General features: G+C 46.3%; 1 long non-coding RNA gene across 1 annotated transcript; it reads right to left on the bottom strand.

Annotated features, from left to right (window-relative positions):
* Positions 1-15,235: 15,235 nt before the first annotated feature.
* LOC123075198 (uncharacterized) lies at positions 15,236-16,085 on the bottom strand. Its single transcript, XR_006436108.1, has 3 exons — positions 16,042-16,085; positions 15,516-15,956; positions 15,236-15,436 (listed from the first exon to the last, which is right to left on the bottom strand). It is a non-coding gene; the product is annotated as an uncharacterized lncRNA (long non-coding RNA).
* Positions 16,086-21,820: the final 5,735 nt, after the last annotated feature.

Here is a 21,820-nt window from a genome sequence, read left to right as displayed (position 1 = left end):
ACCTCACCCCCAAGGAGAAGGACGACGAGTGGCGCCGCATCCGCAAGGAGCAGAGGGCGAAGTACATCGACCTCTACAGCTCCGGCGAGGAGGATTGAGCTCCTCCACGGCGTCGTCCATGGCCACGACCTCGCCACCGTGAGATCCCACCCCTCTAGTACTAGTATTAATGTAGTATGTAGTATGAACTAGTGTTTGTAGTGTTTGCTCATGTAAAATCTATGTAGTACGTGATGAACTACTCGCGTCCATGAGGTGCAATTTCTCCCGCGAAACTGTTTTTTCAAATTATGCAGTTTTAGATACAGTTTCTGTTCGGCCGCGCTAGTTTTCGACCCGCAAACGAGATGCTCGTGAAACTGCAAACGCGTTTTGCGGGTCGAGATTTTGCGGGGTCTGCTAGAGTTGCTCATATGAATTGGCACCACCGGCCAACCTACCCACTGACATGGAACATAAAGCTGCAAAGAAGAAAGACATCGGCCGAGGAGTCATAAGCGTCATCGTCATCACCGGTTGCCCCAACGGGCGACTCCGACTTCACCATTGAGCTCCATCAATGAAGCCAACCCGCAAACAGTTGCACAGAAGCCACGACGGCACATGCCAACGGATGGCCACATGCGCAAGCAAATGACAGCTCCGACTTCAACGACGACCATCACAAGGGAAATAAGCAGGACTTGCGTCAACCATGCCCTCCGCGAACGACCGCCGAGTGCCTGTCGTCGTCACCACCTGGACCCGCTCCACCGCAGCTCCGACTTTAACGCAACCAAGCAACCCACGAAAGAGCGTCTCAGACACGCCGGGAAGAACTGACTACCGAAGTCAACACTGCGACCCCAGCTCCTCCCGCTGCCATCATCGTTGCCAAAACAGAAACCAGCGCCCTGCCTCAGCAGACCACGCGGCGAAGATGCCGCCAACCATCGGTCTCCCAGTCGTAGCCGGCCCCGAGACGATGCCCCCAAGGAGGAGAAAAACGCGAGGACGCCTTCATCACCCGATCCAGCAGATCTGAGGTTTCCCTCCGGAGCTCAAGCCGTGTAGAGGAGGAGCACACCTCCTGGACGACGCTTCCAAGAAAGGGCGCGGTGCCCGCGAGCGCCGCCGTCGCCAACTCCAATGTAAACCGAACAAGGATCTCTCCCGGAGATGCGCCGGCCACCTACCACCTCCGACCGCCGCCCACTAACCACCTCACCTGCCGAGGCCGACCTCACTCGGGCGGCGCCTCTGCCCCCCCCCCCCCTCCCCTCGCCGTGCCCGGTGGGCTCAGGTGGAAATAGGGTTTGTTAGACAGGATTGTGGTCGTTGACCGAAAAGGCATTCTCGTCTTCTTTTCTTTCTTCTCTTTTTGGCGGCCGGCGTCAGCGTTTGTTCTTCGTGCTTCACAAGGTACTACTGCCGTAAGCTTCCTAGAAGGGAGCATTAGCCTTGAGTCCCCCTGATTAATTAGCGAATGCAGGTTATAATCTGATTAAAGAAAGAAGGCGCTGGAAGAGGCCAAGGAGACGATAGCTGCGTCCAGCACGTAACATAAGGTTCGACGTCAGCCAAAAAAAAAGACGGAGCAACAACAATAGATATACGAGACGGCTGCGCCAACCTGGCTAATCAGGGTGCATGAACGGCGCAGATGATGACACGGATGACGAAAAGGCATAGTCTGATCGCTCATCTCCCTTCCTGCTGAAATGGCATACGGAACCGGTAAACAACCCCTTGGTTCCTTCTGCGCTAAGTATTTCTATATGTACGCGTCATTGTCATACATATCCACTGGCCACTGTACTGGCGTATACAGATGTCGCACCGCTCCACCTTATCCGTGCCAAATATGCCATGTATAAACTGTGGTAGTCTGGGGGACCGGAACGCAAATAAGTTTAGTAAAACTAGTGTAGTTTCGAGACAAAAAATGCGGGTCACACGTCGCTCACGACTAACATACCGTGTGAGTACTAAGTCATTGTTCGTGTATCTCTATTTAATTTTATTGCTCTTTCTGTTTGAAATACCACTAGTATATATGTATACATCCATTGTGTTGTAGTCCTCTGTCTCAGAATAAATGTCTTAACTTTAGTACAATTTTTTACTAAAGTTAGTATAAAATTGAGATACTTATTTTGAGACAGAGAAAGTATTTTATAGCTTACAGAGTCATGATGAAGCACACACGCACAGGCTTCGTGACGTCCGTTGGACCATTGAGCAGCCAAGTTCAAAGGAATAGAGTAAGCACAACAAGCTAGCTGTTCCACCTCGGCAAAATACAACAACTTGTGGAACAAGACCATCCCACGAGCCATACGAGTTGAGAGGACGCTCGTTAAAATTCCACATTTGTTTGGTTCAATTAGCGCGTGTTGCTACGTCAAGGTCACGCCGAACGGCAGCGACAAAATGTGTCGTAGTTTAAACCATGAGCAACTAGATGAGCCAACGGTCACAACTGGCCGAGGGGCGTGCCGCTGGAACCAGGGCCAAGGAAATTTCTGGGGACCTACGTGACGAGGGAGATGAAGATCCATCGGCTAATGAAACGAGAAGACTAATCGATGATGGTTGTTCGCTCCCCAAATTACTTGGCTATATGCGGAGAAAATATTATATAGGAAAGTGGGTAGCGCCTACCATATACACTGCTCCTATGTCAACAAAAACAAACGAACACAGCCAACCATTGGTAGGTTATAAGAATTGGGTAAGAGCAACTCTAGCAGACCCCGCAAAACGCGTTTATGGTTTCATGAAGATTGCGTTTGCGGGTCGAAAACATGCGCGGCCAAGCAGAACCCGTATCTAAACCTGCATAATTTGAAAAAACACTTTCGCGGGAGAAATTGCACAAGCATAGTTCATCACATACTACATAGTTCATCACATGATCAACAAACTACAAACATAGTTATACTACATACTACGTTAAACTAGTACTAGGGGGTTGGATCTCACGGCGGCGAGGTCGCGGCAAATGGACGACGCCGTGGAAGAGCCGGACGCTCAATCCTCCTCGCCGGAGCTGCACAGGTCGACGTACTTCGCCGCCTGCTCCGCGCGGATGCGGCGCCACTCGTCAGCCTTCTCGTTGGCGGCGACCGCCTGCCGCCACTCGAGGGCTTCGAGCTCCTCGGCGTGGCGCCGACGCTCCTCCTCCTCACGCACGCTCCGCTCGGCGATGGCGGCGGCGACGGCGTCCAAGTCCGCGACGTAGTCCTCGGGCCCGACGATTCCGCGGCGGCCGAGCGGAGCGGGCTCCTCGGGCTCCTCCTTCACCAGGACGAAGGCGAACGGCGCCGGCGGCTCCGGCTCCTCCTCGTCGTCTGACCACTCCCTCTTCACGGGGAGGAAGCCCGCGGCAGAGGACGAGGAGGATCCGGCGTAGGAAGACCTCGCGGAGGAGAAGGACGCGCACCGGCAGTCGTACTCCTCCGTCTCGCGGCGGTTGAAGCTCACCGGCGGCGACATCCCGTGGTTGGTCCACGTCCCGGCGCCGTGCTTCCTCGCGTCGTCCGACCGGACGCGCCGCTCGCGCTCTGGGTCCCTCTCACGGCCGGATCTGCTGCCGGAGCCGCGTCCGGAGCTCCACATTCGCCCCCACATGGCGGCTGGAGGCGGGGTGGGTGGTCGCCGGCGGCCAGAAATTGGGAGAGGGGAAAGGGGAATCGGGTGGCTCGCGGCGGCGAGGGGATAGGGTTTGGACCCGCAAAAGGGTCACGGAACCGCACTTATAGTGCTCGGGGCGTGCGGTTTGCGGGCTGTGGCGAAAAAAATTGCGGGCCGGGCGAGTATGCGGGCTCTGTTCTGGCCGGAAATTGGGCCGAGCCCGCATACTCGCTGAAATTTTTGCAGGCCGGGCGTTTTGCAGAGTCTGCTAGAGTTACTCTAAGGTCGTCAATAAGAGAACTGATGAAACTGCTTGAAATGTGAAGGCTTGAATGGAGCGGGGTTGAACAAGAAATACTGTCGTTCAGCAATACACGGCACGTGAGACCGATATAAATAAATAACACCGGAAAGCATATGAATCCTGCTACAGGGACGATTTACTACTCACCCCAATATTAAATGTATGCTTTTGGATGATTTGATGTAATATCACCATCACATGTAGGCATGTAGTACAACCTGGTGCAAACCAAGTTGTGCACACGCAAAAGGCACAAAACACACACACACACTATCCGCAAAGCTCTCTCCCCTTCTCCATGCTCTCTTTTGTGGAGAGAATGAAAATCACAATATCTGCCAAGCAAAAATAAAGTAGAGATACCATTCCATGGGACCCCGGACCCCTAGTTGCGATTTACCAGGCTAATCATGTGGATCTTGGTGAGGAAAAAGCAACCGGCCGTTTAGAGTCTTCTTTTTTTCTTTGAGAGTATCCAAATTGCGTAGTATATTTTTATAGAAGGCAGAGAATATGCTACAAGAATGGATAAGAACGTCAAGAAATGTTATACGCTTATATTTTTACTATCACTTTGGATGATCTATCTTTTCTATATCTCTTTGTGTATATTGAATTTTTTACTTGAAATGTATGAAATTAGAATAGGTAAAATGTGGTAGAATTTTCGCTAAATGGGACAGAATGGATGCAAATTTCATACATGAGGCAATTTCTATCACAAAAGTTAAAACTAGGGTAGAAATGAAATTCAATAGAAAAAATCTTAGCGATACTTTTCATTAAAACAACAACTTAGAAATTATCATATTTTATCACCTTCTTATTGAGAGATAACAACAGGGATGATATGGTACATTGAACAAAGGAGAGGTAAAAAGACTGATGTCCGGTTAACTAGAGGAAATCGAGCTAGAGCCTTAACAATGAGCAACTACCTAATTAAACTATATCCAGATTGTCCGGCTCAAGACATCTCCAGTGTCGACCCTCAAACCACCCTCAAGCATCCGGACCACGTGGTCCGGGCGTGTTTTGCCATCCAATGCGCTCCTGCGTCGGTCCGCCGACCGGTCCAGACGCTTTTTTTCCCGCAAACTGGAGAGAAACTTGGGGGGGGGGGGGGCTTTGCTGGCGTCCGGACCCGCTGCCACACCCGCGTCTGACTAACCTGGCCCACCAAAAAATCCTCCTGTTTGGCCGCGTCGGTTGGACGATGACAGTATCGGTCCCTCCATTTCCATTGTGGACCTCATGTCCACCGACAACGGATAGGTCACGGACTGCACCGAGGGATGAGTAGGGCATGGGAGCGGCATGGCCTGGTGTCCCAAGTGGGCCGATCTGTCTCTCATGTTCTACTCTTTCTCGACGGAGACAACAGCTTCACTTCACGAGTCTTGTCACGGCCGCTCATGGTGACGGCGAGGGAGTTGGAGCAGTGAGTTGCCTCGCTCGTATCCGGTGGGCTCGGCGGGCCACCCAGCCAGTTTTTATGATGGAGAACCCCTAATCCTGTTCGCCGGATGCCATGGAGAGTGTGGAGAATATGGTGCAAGGAGGATATGAAGAGCGGAGGTGTGGTGCGGTTCTTGTTCGGTGTGTGGCCTCGCTTAAATGGACGGTGGACGCGAAGAGCCAACCAGTGTTGTGTTTAATGTCGTCCGGCTCGAGAGCGGACGTGTGGCCGGACTAGGTTTCTCAGCGCACGTGCGACTTTATTGGTGGAAGACGAGGACGCGTGTTCAACTGGGCATGCAGCGGCCGGCGCTTTCTCGGCCGGCGTGCCGCTTCAATGTCGGCACCAATGCAGCGGCCGCTCACATCGGCATGAATGTGGGCAGCTGGAGCCGGACGGGAAAGCACGCGAGAAAGGGAAGAGGGTTTTGGGTGTGACACGGTTGCCAGATGCGGACGTGGCAGCGGTCCGGACGCCCGCAACCCCTCCCCCACTTTGTCTCCAGTTTGCGGGAAAATACATAACCGGAGCGGCTTGCGGACCGATACAAGACGGGGTTGGATGGCAGAACACGTCTGAACCGCGCGGTCCGGATGACTGCGGGTGGTTTGAGTGTCGGCGTTTGAATGCCATTATTTCAGCCACAAAACGAGTAGTTTCTCCCCACGTGTAAATAACACTCCCCCACTTCTTGAGTTGGTTGACCAACACATATACATTGACCAGATATGAGACAAGATTCAGTTTCTTACTCCCTCACATCAAATCAAAGATAGATAGTACTCCCTCCATTCCACAATGTAGTGCTTCCTCTATCCCCGTGCTTCAACTTTGACCGTAAATTTAACTATCAAGACCGATTGCGGCGGGAGCAAAAGTTATATCAGTGAATTCGTATTCGAAAGAAGTTTTTAATTATGTAACTTTTTCTCCCGCTGCAGTCGGTCTCGTTCGTTAAATTTATGGTCAAAGTTCGACCTCGGAAAGCGCGGACGCACTATATTTTGAAATGGAGGGAGTAGAATAGAGAACAGCAGGTCTAGTCAGACAAACAGAAGCGTGTTCCAAAAACAAAACAAAAACGTCACATAGCAACTGATAGTGATAGGTAAAACGCTCCCAGCAGAGCCAAGGCATCAATCTCGAGCAAAACCGGCGTCCGGTTTCAGATTACAGCAGTGTGCAGCGGCGCATGTTCTCCTCCGGTCAGCGACGATACATACGTAGTGACTTCCTACGTAGGGAACGCAGGGCCGGGAACGCGCCGTCCGTTCGCGCGGCGGCGGCGGCAAAGGTGACTTGCCTTCGTTGCCAACCTCGTTCCTGGAGTGGCCAATAACAAAAGCCTTTTCCCCTAGCGTGCGTGCAGTTTTCATTTACTTTTTCTTTACAACGTAGTCGGCGACTCGGCGTTGGTAGGTCATTCGTGCTTAGCTGCTGTCTTAAGGCCTTGTACAATGCAAGGTGTTTATGGAGGTGCTTAGTAAAATAAATCAAATTTTTTTAAGCACTGGTGCTTATGTGTACAGGATAGACGCTTGACTAAGCATCTCTTCTGTGGAAATAGGCACCGGTGCTTTAGAAAAGTTCGGTTTATTTTTCTAAACATCTCCCTAAGCATCTTCTATTGTATAAGGCCTAAGCTTCCTATAAAGGAGGATTAAAGGCCCCTCTGATTAATTACCGACGCAGTTTATAATCTGACACGTAACATAAGGAGCGGCAATAGATATATGAGACGGCTGCGCTAACCTGCAGGCTAATAATCGTTCATGAACGGTGCGGATGATGAGATGATTGATGATGAAAAAGGATAGCCTGATTGAAAATCTCACCGACTCCTGCAATGGCATACGGCACCGGTAAACAGCACGTACGTACCCCTTGGTTCCTTCTGCGCTAAGTATTTAGATATGTATGCGTCATTGTCATGCATATCCACTGCCCACTCTACTGGCGTATACATGTGTCGCACCGCTCCACCTTATCAATTTTCAGTATGCCTTGTGTCTTCTGGTATCTTGTGGGAAAGAAATGCAAATATGCAAATGTATGTATTCCCTCCGTTTTTAGTCTGCATATAAAATTTATCTAGAATCAAACTTCGTAAAGTCTGATCATGTTTATAGGAAAAAAGTATCAATATTCGCAATACAAAAACAATATCACTAGCTGCATCATGAAATTAATTTTCATGCTCCTACTATATACCTTTGGTATTGTAGATGTTCATTTTTTTATATAAAATTGGTTAAACTTTACGTAGATTTCAAACAAATTTTATATGTGGGGTAAAAAGAAATGAAGGGAGCACACATACCATAGCTAGACTGGTAGTGTAGTTTGGAGACAAAATGTGTGGGTCGCACGCACGTCGCTGACAACCAACAACGCGTGAGTACCGAGTCATCGTACTACACCCTCTGTTTGAAAATAGTATGCATGTATCCATCGTATTCTGTACTCCCTCCGTTTTTTTTAGTCTGCATATAAGGTTTGGTCAAAGTCAAGCTTTGTAAAGTTTGACTAACTTTATATTAAAAAATATAAACATTCACAATATGAAATCAATATTATCAGATGCACCATGAAACGTATTTTCATATTATATGGTTTTAGTATTGTAGATGTTTATATTTTTTTATATAAATTTGGTCAAACTTTGTCTAGTTTGATTTTGACCAAATCTTATATGCAGAGTAAAAAGAAACAGAGGGAGTACTAGTATTCGCCATTCGGTTGCTTACGGAGCCACAGTGATGCGCGCGTACAGGCCCTGTGACGTACACTGGACCTTTCAGCGGGCACAGTCAAGGGAAAATGACATGCATGCACGTACAACTTGACTGAGCACAACAAGTTGCTACATATTTCTTCCGCATAATACAACCACTTGTGTACACTAGCCATGCAAGTTGAGAAAACGCTCGTTAAAATTCACATTTGTCTGGGCTAAATTTGCGAGTTGCTACGTCAAAGTGGAGCCGAATGGCAAGGAGACAAATTTGTTTAGTTGAAACCATGGGCAACTAGATGGATCAACGGTCGCAACTGGCCGGGGAGCGTGCCGTTGGAAGCGGGGCCGAGGAAATTGCCGGGGAGGGACGTACGTGATCTCGTGTGTGTGTGTGTGTGTATATATATAGAGAGAGAGATGCGTCAAGGTCGGATAGTCAAATGGGATGAAATTACTTATGCAAAGGGATAGTAGTATATATATAGTGTACGAAGGTGGGCAGTTACCCACCGTAGATGTATACTATGTCAATGAAAACAAAACAAATGTGACAAACCAGCCCTTGGTAGGTTATACTAAGAGTTAGTAAGCTTGAATAAAGAGAATGGATGAAGTTGCTGGGAATGTGAACACTTGCGCGTAGTTGAACCAACTATCCTTCAACAAGGCACGGCATGTGTAATCAATAAATAATAACCGGAAAGCAAATTTACTACTAGTACTACCAAGTACTAATTCTTTAACTACCCGCTCGCTATTAAATGTATACTTTTGGAGGATTGGATCTGATATCACCATCACAAGTAGATGTAGGCATGTAGTACAACCTAATACAAACAAATGTGCACGCTCAAAAAGCACAAAGCACACGTGCTCACTGTGCCAAAAGCTATCACCCTTTTTTCTCTCATCACGAGGCTATACATGACAGGAAGGAGAAATACTATAGCCCTAGGAAGTACTAGGTGCAATTTACGGGCAAAAAGAACTCTTTCGATCACGGACACAAGTGCTTCTAGTGGTAAAAGTAGTTTCTAGATATAATTTTTCGTCAAAAACACCCAGAAAATTGAACTGGATTACTATTTTTGAAATACATATAATAGGCTTGGCCCTTTCGAACTTTTCGATTGTTGTTTCTTGAATTTTGATTGTAATTTCTTAAGTACTAACTGAAATTATACTTTTGTGTATAGTGATATGAAAACTCACTATCACCTAGTTTCTCGTCAATAATAAGACTATATAGGAGAGATGGCCGCATGGTTGCACCTGAAGTAATCTACATGTTTGTTGAACTGATAAATTGCCATGAAACAATTTAAAGGATTGCGAGAAGTTTGGTTGTGTTTCTATATACTTTAATTTGCTTTTCCAATCCCTATAGCTTATTTTTTTGGGTACAACATGCAATTCTAATTTTGATTTTTTGTGAAATGGTAAAGAAGGACGCAGCTTCGGTGCCTTAAAGGCACCTACCTTCGGGTCACTGACATGTGGGCCAGCCACCTGTTGGACCCACATGTCATAGACACAAAGGTAGGTGCCTTAAGGCACCGAAGCATCGTCCGGTAAAGAACATACTAACATGCACGACTGATGTTTTTGATGGTTTTCTATATTGATATGGAAGTTTAAAAAATATTTCCCGTACCAGGTATTTGGTGCTTGAGAGCCAAAACGTTGCACCCTGATTTACGACAGTAAACATGTGGATCTTAGTGAGAAAATATCCATGGATCCTAGACCCAGTTTATATGCGGAGTAATTTTTGTTTGTTCCCGCCACCCGTTGAGTTCAATATCGGTGAGCACACATAAGATGCCCCAATCCAAGTATGCTCTTAGGAGGCTAATTAAACCTATAGCTATAATATTTATAAAATAGGAAAGTATATATTATGTTCAAAATGTTGGAAACAATTCATACTTGTACCATAATAAAAGAAAAACAAATAACAACATCAGATGCAGGCATGTAGTACAACTTGATAAAAACAAACATGTCCATAGAAAAGCACAAACAACACAAGATGCTCTCATAAAATCTCCCCCCTTTCCCTTCTTTTCTTCTCATAGACTCGAGCATGAAAAATTAAGGCTATGCCAATAATCATATGGTTGTTCTTTAATTCTGTGGCAATACAAATTTCTTACCAAATGAATCTTATTTCTCTTGTTTCTTCTTCTCATTTAGCACGCATGAGCTCGCCATAGGTTGAGGGGCAGAGGCTGGAGCGGTTAGGGTTATGGACATGGTGTTAGAAATTACCGAAGAATAACTAGATGCCCCCATAATTAGAGAGATGCCCGATCAATGGATGGGCTAATGGTGTGGTAGCTAGTTAGGACAGAGCAACGAGATGAGGCGGTAGCTATGCCGGTCATAGGCGGCCGATGGGATGGAGGTGCCGATGGGTCGACATGTAGTGAGAGAGAAGACAACACAGACATTACAAAAAGCAGGGGAGCCGATGGTGTATCTTGTATGGAGGAACCACCGTGCATGTAGAAGAAGGTAGGGAAACATTGGTGATCCAAGATTCACTGGGATGGGTGATGGAAGAGAAAGAGGTAGTGATAATGAATGTGTTGATTGGAGGGGTAACATAAGGCATTGCCCCAACGACACCAAGTCTAGGACGGTGACACACGAGGTGGTAGAAGATGGTGTGCTGGTGCCTTGGATGATTGGTGTTGAAACTGTACTAACTATTGATGGTCAAGAATGGGGTGAAGGAGGGAGGGCAGATCCGTGACACGATCATCGTAGCTGAAAAGGCGCCATTTATGTGAAGGAATGGCAGGACAAACACGGATGCGGGTTGGATTAAGGCAAATGCAGACGGAACGCTATCTAAGGATGGATCCATAGGTGGTGGGGGTGCAATTCTTCAGGATCACCATGGCTCATTCTAGTTATGCAGAGGCCGGGTGTGTGCTCATTGTGTTATGTATCCTCTTGATGCTCCATTTTGAGCCAATAAAGTCCACCCTTTGTCGAAAAATAGGTGGTGGGGGTGCAATTCTTCAGGATCACCATGGCTCATTCATCGCGAGAGTGTGCCTTTTTCTATTGACCACCACAGAACCAGAGCTAGCAGAGTTGTATGCTTCCAACGAGTGGTGAACCTGTCTGTCGAGATTAAGAGAGGGGGGGGGGAGTGTCTAGGAGCTACCACTGGAAATGGACTACACAGAGATGGTCAACAAGCTCAAGTCAATTGAGAGAGACCTCTCTCCCCTTGAACCATTTGTAGAAGAGGTGAAGAATCTGCTGCTTTCCGTTCAGCAGGTTGAAGTGCGATGGGATGGATGATCCGCAAACAGTGCCAATCATGGATTAGTTAGGAAAGGTTGATGTAATGAACTTTTCAGAACGTGGCTTCGTAGATTTCTGGGATGTATTAGGAATGCTATGATCTCAGATTTATCCGAGGTCTTCAAATAAAAAGCGGAAATTTCATATAGAAAACCTAGCCCACGCGCATTTGGTGGCTATAGTCACCGTGGTGCCCCCGCATATTTTTTTTAGAAATACAATATAGGCGGCAAACGCACACAGGCACACACACAACACCCATCCCTATAATTGCGCATATCACACCCTGCCTCTATGAGCACCCGTGAGAGACTGAGCTGACACAAGTGTTGAGACTGACGAGGTCACCACAGACGTCTTGCTGTCGAAGAAACGCCGCCTCCCACTATACAAATATTCGCCTTTCATGAGACAACAAAAGCGTCAAACCTGAAGTTTGACCCCTTATGGGCCGGGGTACCACCGACCTCTTTTTTGTGTGTGAGGGTACCATCCAACCACATATTTATTCTCGTGCCCTTGCATATTCAGCTCGAGAATAACCTCCTCCGGTGACTTAAAAATTGCCATGGCCTACGAACCATTAGGCGCGACTCAGGAGGACACTAGATGTGTGTGTTCCGGTCGCATAACCAGTGAGGTACCAAATGTTTAATTTCCAAAATCCAAATACACAAAGGACATTTTACAAACAATCTCGCGAAGAGTATATTTGTTTCCGGAAAGATGCCATTTATTACCCTTTTTAAGAGAAAACAATCAAAAAGACATCGAGTAGAGGCTAATTTTTTTTAAATAATACATTTTTTTTAAAATTACAGAAATAATACGCAAAAAAAAGATTTTTCAAAAATAATACACCATCGGCCTACTGCAGGCCGACAGAGCCCAGTCGGCCCACAGCAGGCCGACTGGAGGCCCATCAGTGTGCTGCTGGCCGATTGGGCTGTCGGCCAGCAGATTCAAGCCCAGTCGGCCTCCAGTTGGCCGACAGGGCCCAGTCGGCCTGCAGTGGGCCGACTAGGCTCAGTTGGCCTGCTGTGGGCCGACTGGTGCGTGCCTATTTTTAATATTACCGCGAATATTTTTTAAAAGTATATATTTTAACACGTTATGAATACATGGTAACATTTCTTCAAATACATTTTTAATGGAAATACCATTTTTTTAAACCACACAACATTTTTTAAAATGCTTTTCTGAAAATTTCACAAACTTTTTTTAGAAACACGCGAATATTTTCTTAAAATGTCATGATCCATCTAAACATTTGTTAACCCACGTGATATGTGAGTATATTGATTGTAATATCATCTTATATTATGGGATGAAGGGAGTACCATTTTGTAGAGTGTCATGGATATTTTTTGGAAACACGAGAATATTTCCAGCAAAGGTGACGTACATTCATTTAGTGGCACGAACCATTTCTTATCATATTTTCCAAAAAAATTGCATGCATTTTTTGAAAGGCGGGAACTTTTTCCATTGTGATGAACATTTGTTTTGAAAGTTATCGACATTTCCAAACTGTGCTTTTCGCGTCATCCATTTTCCGCCACCCATTTCCCGCCACCCATTTCCCGCCATCCATTTCCCGCCACCCATTTCCCGCCACCCATTTCACGCCACCCGTTTCCCGCCACCCGTTTCCCTCCTCCCATTTCCCGCCAACATTTCCCGCCATACCGCAGTCGTTCTTTCCCGCCATTTTCTCGTCTCTATCTATAAAACCCCCTTCAGACGGAGCTGGATAAGCATTGCAGTGTAGTGTAGTTGAGATGTCCCATTATCCTTTCGATCGTAGTTTTCACCCTGGGATGAGCAGTACTCTTCTGAGGCTAGCTACAGATTTCAGGATGGATATAGGATAGTTCCATGGGACGAACTCACCGGTAGTGACACCATAATGAATGAGTTGGCTCACCAATTACGTAGTTCTGGGTGGCCTGAAAGGACCTATGAGGAGGTACGTAAAGAACTTCTTAGGTTGCATGACAGGTGGAAGAAGGTAGTGGTGCCGAAGAGTGAAACTTTCAGAAGGATTGCAGCAAATAATCCATGTTTATGGACTGAGGAAAGCGAGGACGAAGATGATATCTTCATGCCGCCGCTTCCGGGTTCTGCATCGTCGAAGGGCAAGAGTTCTTCATCATCGAAGGGCAAGGTTTCTGCATCGTCGAAGGGCAAGAGTTCTTCATCGTCGAAGGGCAAGAGTTCTGCATCGATCGAGGATGACGATGATGACTTCATGTAGTTTTTATGCTGTATGTTGTGAGTTCAGTTACGTGCCATTTAATTTGGATGTAGTTCTATCTAGTTGTTTGTAATGTCTCGTTGTATGAATATTATGTTCTATCTAAATATGATCTTGTAGAGTAGGCATATATCTCGTAGAGAAGTACATAGTCATTTGTCTCATACATAGAATAGACATAAGTTCTCACACAGAAATAGATGGTAATGTCTCTACTGATACATAGGAGCGGCAATGACGACGTCTGGCCTGCCGGGGAGGCGGATCTCGAATGACAAATGCATCACATATAACTCGGTTTCCTGTAGCAATGCAACTGAACAACCCTTTTCCATTCCCATTCGCTCAGCATTTCTTGAATCTTGCCATCATCAGTTATGTCAATCAATTTTCTTTCCCCAGGGCCATCCGAATGCTTGCTGCTGACGTAGTACACAAAATCGTCTTCCTTCAAGCCTTGCTTCAACATGAATTTAGTCTTCAACCAATCAAAAGTGAGGTCCACTTCACTAACTTGCACAACACTTGGAGACAAGCCTTGGACATGAACAATAGGGCTAAGCACCCACTGAGTACTCTCAGCCATCTGCAACACACAAATCGCATTGAGTACCTACCCTACCCCTTAATATCCCCACTAACAAATATTAGACATGTCTATATATTACGAAGCTATATATTACAGAATATTAACGGAGCAACTAATACAATTCACCCTCCTACAATTATATTACGAATATTTGCCGTAGCAACTACAAATATTGACAGATTAATTAGTTGACATCTAAAAATATTAACAAAAACTACCGGAGCACGTACGAAAAATAAAATGTGGGCTTAAATATACCCTTGAAGCGTGCGTGCGAAGGATGAAGGACGAACGGCGGCCACCAAACTGCCGGTGCTCCGGCTCGAACGAAGAATGACGAACAACAGCTTCACCTCCACCACAGTGCTCCAATTTACCACCAGCACACTGCAATGCTTATGCAGCTCCGTCTGAAGGGGGTTTTATAGGTAGAGAGGAGAAAATGGCGGGAAAGAACGGCTGCGATATGGAGGGAAAGGGTTGGCGGGAAACGGGTGGCGGGAAACGGGTGGCGGGAAAAGGGTGGAGGGAAACGGGTGGCGGGAAACGGGTGGCGGGAAAAAGTTGGCGCGAACATATGGCGGGAAAAAGTTGGCGCGAACATATGACGATGATGACTTCATGTAGTTTTTATGCTGTATGTTGTGAGTTCAATTACGTACCATTTAATTTAGATATAGTTCTATCTATTTGCTTGCAATGTCTCGTTGTATGAATATTATGTTCTATCTACATATGATCTTGTAGTTCCGATAACAGAGTACTAAAATAGAGTAGGCATATGTCTCGTACATAAGTACATAGTCATTTGTCTCATACATAGAATAGACATAAGTCTTACACAGAAATAGATGGTAATGTCTCTACTGATACAGATACATAGAAGCGTCAGTGACGACGTCTGGCCTGGCGGGGAGGCGGATCTGGAATCGGGGACCATCCCAACCTGTCGGGTGCCCTAACGTGACGAGGAGGAATCTCAGACTCTCCCTGGTCATGCTGTGTATCCTGTGTGGGGCCTGGTGGAGGAGTCGAAAACATGTTCATCCACTGGGTGTGCTGCGACATCTGAGCCTGTATGTTGTCCTCGGGATGTTGATCACTCCCCCACGTATCATGTGATGCCGACATAGACGCCTGATATCCATAGGCCCCTACGCGATGAAACGGTTCATCATGAAGAATGAGGTCGCGTCAATTAATATTGAAAACAATAAATATGAAGACACATACCTGCTGGGTGTGACGTCTGCTCTGGCTGAAACACGAAACTGGAGGGACCGTGCTGCTGTGGCTGTGGAGAAAACACGAAGCTCGACGAGGGACCGTGTTGCTGTGGCTGTGGAGAAAACACGAAGCTCGACGTGGGACCATAGTGCTGCGGGTGCCACGTAGAACTGCCAGGTTGGCAGGACGGGGTGGCATGGTTGTCGGCTGTTGTGCTAGGCGTGGACGTGGTTGATGTCGTTGCATGGAGTGACGCGGCTGCTCCTGCTCGTGCTGAACAACATCGGTTCTCCGGGTGCACGTGATAGCCTCGTACACAGTCCGTATCTTATTCTGAATTCTTTCCAAGAAGGGCTGTACCACTGGACGATGTTGAAGAAGAGGTCCAGACGATAGTGATCGTCCAAAGGTGGTCACGTCGTCGTACAGTTCGCGTGTCAAGGTAGCCTGCAAATTTCCATGACGATTAATAATGTCTGTCTCTTGCACGTCAAAGTATGTGACAACATTACGTAAAGAAAAAATATCTTACCGCGTACTGCCTAGAGCCCGAAGTATCATAGCTCGGGTACATATCCAACGGAGTAGGATCCGGTAACTCCTCTGGGTGGGAGTACTCAACAATGCGTAACCGTGTTCCGGTCATGTAGCGCCGCAAATAGAGATTGAATTCATCGAGATCGAAATTGTGATTCTCGTGCCATAGATTTGTGTTTGCTGTCTCCCATTCTATAACATACGGCTCTAGTCTAACTAGCCATTCAGCAGTTGTCCTGTTCATGCCCTTCCTTGTCGTCCTAAAATTGTGGTGTGTGTTCAACAATTACCTAAAGCTTCGAATGGAGTACTATGAAAGAAAATGCAACATTGAAAAACTGGTTAATACCTGTGGATGTGTGCTGGCACCGGGTTCTCTATAGGGGGAGGTAGCTCCAACTGCAGAAGACCAAATTGCCTCATAACCCTCTGTTGTGCCATCTCCTCGACGAAGACATCGAAGATGATCTTAGATTTTGTCATCCAGTAATCTCGGTCCCTTGTGCATAGCACAGACATACCAGCAGGGTATCTCGCTTGTATGGCTGCTGCCGTGTAGGGCTGCCAGATTACCCCGGTGTACGCATCGAACTGCTCGTTCAATGTTGTGTACGCCTTCCTGGTCTGATCACTAGCAAAGCGTCTCTGCAGAGAATAAAAGTTAGTAGCCGCTCGCATCGATCGATCTCTTGTGCAGAAAAAGTTGCATTAAAGTACAACACGGTGCATACCTTGCGACAAGTCCAACACAGACCGAAAGTAGGCATGTCGATGCCCTCAACATCAAACATGGCGTCCATAGGCTCATGAACCCGTACATCTGGTCGCCCTATAGAGAACCTCTCCCACGACCACAGCTGTAGGAATAGAGGGCATCCAAGAAGGGCTGGCTTTCTCGATGTAAGCTGGCAACCGTTGCACATACCTCGGTATGTAGCCGCTAACACCGCCGAACCCCAACTCCTCTGTCTGATCTGATCAGTCGTCTGAGCGCTCGCTATCTCGAGTGCCATAGGGATGTAGAGGGCGCTGATAGTGGTGACATGGTTCTCCGTGAACATCACCTTGCCGAAAAGCCACAGTAAGTAGGCCTCGAGGCTCCGAGTGATCTGTTCCGCAGTCAAGGGCGCCCGGAAGTTCTGGATCTGCATTAAGCGAAGAGAAAGTTTTAGTCAGCCGCAATTATTTTCTCTACAACTTTATGCGCGATAACTTGAAGAGAATAGGTAGGGGAAATTACCCGGAAATTTAGCAACCACTCATACTTAGGTCCGTGATGCTCCCATACCGGATCGGGAGCATCCGGAAAAACACCGTGAAAACGTTCTGTGAGAGCTCGCTCCCAACCAGCCGGTGCGTCCAACGGTCCTACGGCATGACCTGCCAACGGTAGTCCCAGCAAAAGTGACACATCCTCCAGAGTAGGAGCCATCTCTCCCCATCTGAAGTGAAACGTGTGGGTCTCTGGCCTCCAACGGTCCACTAAGCAGCTCAGCAAAGACCCATCGATGGCGACGCGTTTCTCACCCGGGATAGATTCAACCAGACGCGCGAAAGGTAAAAGGCCGGCCCATTTCAACCTTCATCAGAGAACTTTTCAGTTACTGTCTCCCATTTCAACCATTAATATGCATGTCAGTGTGCAAATTAATAAAGCACGTACCGCTGAAGCCATCCTGAGTGTATCTTCCAGTTTTCCTTAGGAGTGCGAGTGACGAGAGGCTCAAGCTTGCGCTCATACCATATCGCACCACGATGACCCTTGTCAATGTCCCCATTCAGCAACCACAATCCCGACATTCCTGCATTTACAAAATTCAGAACAAAGTGCCACACTTAATAAAAATTCAGAACATAGTGCCACACTTAATAAAAATTCATAACGTAGTGGCACACTTAATTAAAATTCATAACATAGTGGCACTCTTAATAAAAATTCAGAACATAGTGTCACACTTAATAAAAATTCAGAACATAGTGCCACACTTAATAAAAATTCAGAACATAGTCCCACACTTAATAAAAATTCAGAACATAGTGTCACACTTAATAAAAATTCAGAACATAGTGCCACACTTAATACAAATTTCAGAACATAGTGCCATAGCACACTTATTATAAATTCAGAACAAACTAGTGCTAACTTAGCTTCTTCCTCTCGCCCTTACTCCTCTACTACCTCTACCTCCTCTTCTTCCCCGGTTGCCTCGTCCACGCCCAATGACGAAAGTGGGACAATTAGTGTCCCTATGGCCAAATTCATTGCATAGAATGCATTGCCTAGTCGGACCTCCTGCTTCAGATTCATCCATATCATTTCGGATGCGCTGACACTGCCGTCTGCCTCTACTTGTACGCATATGCTCTGGGTTTGGAATGTAACGCCTATCGGCGGGGTTGACGCTGTTGAAATTACCCATTGCTCGAAAACCCATCAGCTCACCTGTCCAGGTATTGAGGACAGCCTCTTTCAGAAAATATGGAGACACAAACGATATTGCGTCCATTCCAAGCTGCCCGCAAGCAGCAAGTACATGTGAGCAAGGTAGGTGAAGCAATTTCGGTTTATTGCATGTGCACTCACACGTTGGCCAGGCTTCATTGCCAATTTTCACCTCATGCGTCCTCAACTCATTTGCACATCCGAATTTGTTGTTGGCTAAGCGGACCTCAAACCTTCTTTCTTGATTACCGATGGCGACTACAGTGTGTGACCTAGCTTTTTGCATCTTGTTGTCCATGTACTTCGTGACTCTTTCACAGTACCGTGTATTTGGGTTGTTCAAGATATGCTGCTCTGCTATTTGACGTCTGTCTCTGAAATACTTGACGGTGCCATAGAAAATACCCTCAACGATGGCTGTAAGTGGCAATGCCCGGTTTCCTCTGAGGACAAAGTTGTATGTTTCCGCGAGGTTCGTTGTCATGACACCGTACCTTGCTCCATGTGTGTCATGTAGCAAAGACCACCTCTCCAGAGGCTCATGCTCTATCCACTGCTCGAAGGTTTTAATCGACCTCCCGAGCCTTCTCCTAGTACCAGGTGGGTCAAAGCCTGGCAGGTCACATAGCCCAACAGCCTCCTCCTCCATGGCCGCTGTTCCTGTTGCCAACTGTGCAGCTACTGCTTCAACATGTGCCCTCACCGCTGCATCTCTTGCAGCTTTTCTGTCCCTCACGTGTCTCTGCGTGCACACATTAAGTCTGTCGCGTATCAAATTGTACTTCCATAACTGGTTCTGCTTGCAGAGTTTTTTGAACAGATTCATCAGGTTCTTATTTCTAAACTGCGAGAAGAAATTAGCCCCGAGATGGCGCATGCACCAACGGCTCTGCAAGTCCTGCCATGGAACTTGTTCCTCAGGGCCTGGGTTTGTCAGTGTCCTTATCGCACTGAGTATACCTGCACGCCTGTCATGAAGGATGCACACATTCGGCTTCTCCTTGACAACTGATATTTTCAACTGCCTGAAGAACCATGTCCAACTTTCTATGTTCTCACTCTCCACAAAAGCAAATGCCAGTGGGACGACTTGATTTTGGCCGTCTTGACCTATGGCTGTCAGTATCTGACCCTTGTACTTGCCTGTGAGAAAAGTACCGTCAACACATATCACCGGTCGGCAATGCCTGAAAGCTTCGATGCATACACCGAAAGAGAAGAAGAGACGATGCAAAACCCTCACAGTTGGGAACTCTGGCATGAACATGTCTTGGATATCGATATAGGTGCCTGGATTCCGCTGCTGCAGGGTGTGGAGGAGGTGGACAACAGAGTCATATGCATCAAAATAAGAACCAAATCTCCTCTCAAGCGCTGCATGCTTAGCCCTCCAAGCCTTGCCATAAGAAATTCTGTACTTCAACCTGGCGAACACTTTTGTCTGCACTGCCTTCACTTCCATAGCTTTGCCTTGCACTATCTCATCGTAAAACAGTCGAGCAATAAGCGTGGATGAAAGGTTGGCATGATCTTGAGGGATGCAGGGAATAAGACAAGTGTGATTAACTAAGTCACTTATCACCCAACTTGTGCCATACTTAGGGAGAAAGCCGTGCACCCTTGCGGGACAATCTGCATTCTTGCATACCATTGTGAGGAATTTCTGACTGGACACCTCAGCTTTGAAAACCCTTTGCGTGGACATTGCCCAATTAATTATTGCATCCTTCAGGGCTTGCTTGTTCGGATACATAGCACCCGTCGCAATATTGTTCTGGTGATATTGCCAGGCTGAATCATGTCCATCATTCACGGTCATTGCACATGATAAGTCATGATTCCACCATGCAGGATTCGGGACCTCCTCTGCATTTTCTTCTTCATCTGACTCGTCAGAATCATCGGCATGACCCCTTTCAACATCGGTGTCTTCTTCTTTCATCTGGTTCTGCATGTGCCCATCTACCTCGTCAGCGTCCACCTCGCCATTGTAATCACCATCGGCATTTCCTCCTTCTACCTGACTACTCTGCCCTGGTTCATAACCATAAGCATTTCCTCCTTCTACCTGACTGCTCTGTCCTTGGTCGTAACCATAAGCATTTCCTCCTTCTACATGACTGCTCTGTCCTTCGTAGCCACCCTCCCCTTCATGTGCAGTGACCTCCTGCACGACGGGAAGCACTAAAGCAACAGGATTGCATCCCCTTCGTTCACAACCTTGTAACCACCGCACCCAATCGGAGTCTCCCTCTATTGGCCTCAAATAAAAGTAAATTTTTGAACTTGACCGTGTCCACAATGCATGAACACCGACGGTGTTTGTTTCAGTATCAAGACCTAAACTTGCCGCAATCCATTCTTTCAACTGACTAACAGACCATGTTTGTGGTGCGCTGATTGCAACCTCTATGTGAGTAAATTCACTCAGATCTGCTCCCAACTCATTTGTTTGGACAGTACCAGGACCATAGTAAAATCTCAACTTCACTACATCGGACATCTCGACTCACCTATTTTTTTTCAACATCGAAATACAAGTATTAGACATGTCTATATATATATTACCAGGACCATAGTAAATAATATAATAAATAGGCCCATGTTTACTAATAATAAATAGGCCTCAAATAATAATAAAAATATAACCGACAAATATGATAATTCAGTTTATTTGAATTATATGGCCATGTTGATGTATTTTTTATTTTAATCTATGTTAAAATAATTTAGAAAAAGGCATGCGTCTTATTTCTACGATCATGTAAAATTCTTCCTTGCTAAGAAGTTTTTTTGTTAAACTACAGCGTGGCCGTTTAAAAAAAAACATTGTGGCATTGCTTGTTATGGGTTAAACTTTAGAAAATACGCATAATAAAGGTTAGCGGGTAATCCGCTTCATATTCGCATCGGGTACGGACTGAAACGTTTTTTAACATGTAGTTCTACTTTTCCTATTTTTTGCTTGCTTATTAAATTTTTATTATGTTTCCAACTCTTCAAAAAAATCTTCTTAATCGTTTTTTAACATCGTTTTTTAACATGTAATATTATTCGTTTTCCTATGCACATGCCGCCTACCCCAACTCTTCAAACTCTTTTTTTTAACATCGTTTTTTAAATTTTTATTATGTTTCCAACTCTATTTTTTAACATCGTTTTTTAACATGTAATATTATTCGTTTTGCTATGCACATGCCGACCCTAACTCTTCAAAAAAAAAAACTTGTCTTTTCTTTCCAAGTTTTTATTCATGTTTCCAACTTCTTATCCCGCAACTGTGTACCTACAACTATATTACGAATAAACGCACACAAATTTATTTTCACAT

The sequence above is a fragment of the Triticum aestivum genome, chromosome 3D (genome assembly GCF_018294505.1).
Source record: "Triticum aestivum cultivar Chinese Spring chromosome 3D, IWGSC CS RefSeq v2.1, whole genome shotgun sequence".
Classification (NCBI taxonomy): Eukaryota; Viridiplantae; Streptophyta; class Magnoliopsida; order Poales; family Poaceae; genus Triticum; species Triticum aestivum.
The sequence above is the reverse complement of the archived record's forward strand: the minus strand, read 5'-3'. Positions and strand labels throughout refer to the sequence as shown.